Raw genomic sequence first — 1,146 nt, 5'->3', positions numbered from 1 at the left:
TAAGACTTTATATCATTCATGAGATTGTTTTATTATCTGATAAAGGATCATGGATCTTAGGTTGAAACATCTTTGACTAAGAGCCAAAGATTGAGGATTATCCATTTTTCCAAAGTCACTCAAAACATAATCCCAAACTGTCTTCATCTCTCTTTCTATCTCACACACACTTGTTTCTCCTTCCCTATATTGATCTCTATCTCTCTCTCTCTCACTCATACTCTCTCTCTCCACTATTTATCTCTATCCCCTAATTTATTCCTCTCTCTCTCTCTCTCTATATATATATATACACATATATATATATATATCACTTCCTATATCTTTATCTTACTATATCTCCATCTCCCCCCCCCCTCTCTCTCTCTCTATATATATATATCACTTCCTATATCTTTTTATCTTACTATATCTCCATCTCCCCCCCCCCTCTCTCTCTCTATATATATATATATTTAACTCTCTTTGATTCTAACTCATTATTTATATATATCTCCCCTACTCTCTCTCTCTCTCTCTCTCTCTCTCTCTCCACGCACACACACATATATTCCTCTCTCCACCTCTTTCTATATAACTTCTTATATCTTTATCTTTCTATCTCTCCATCTCCCCTTCCATCTCTCATGCTCTCTCCTCCCATCTCTCATTTCTCCCTCCTTCCATATCCCTCTTTTTATCTTTATTTCTCATTTCTCTTCTTTCTCTCTCCTTATATCTATCTCCCTATCTCTTCTTTCTATCCCCATCTCTCCATCTCCCTCCCTCTCCCTCCCTCTCTCCTTATCACTCACTTTTTATATTTCTCTAATTCACCTCCTCTCTCTCTCTCACACACAAACACACAAACTCCTTGTTTCTCCCTCCCTATCTCCATCTCTCTATATTTCCCCTTCTCTATTTATCTCCATCTCTCTCTATACCTTTTGCTATTTTACTTGTCTCAATCATCTTCCCTCACTCACTCTTGCCTCTTATATCTCTATCTCCCTCTCTTCCCCCTCTCTATTTATATTGTGTTATCTCTACCTCTCTCCCTTATTCACTCCATCTCTCCTACCCTACTCTACATCTCCATCTCTCTATTTCTCTCCATGTTTCCATCTTACTCTTTCTCTCTATATCCCTTTCTATCTCTATATGCCT

This window comes from Cryptomeria japonica, chromosome 1 (genome assembly GCF_030272615.1).
Source record: "Cryptomeria japonica chromosome 1, Sugi_1.0, whole genome shotgun sequence".
In the NCBI taxonomy this organism is placed as follows: Eukaryota; Viridiplantae; Streptophyta; class Pinopsida; order Cupressales; family Cupressaceae; genus Cryptomeria; species Cryptomeria japonica.
This window is presented reverse-complemented; position numbering follows the sequence as displayed.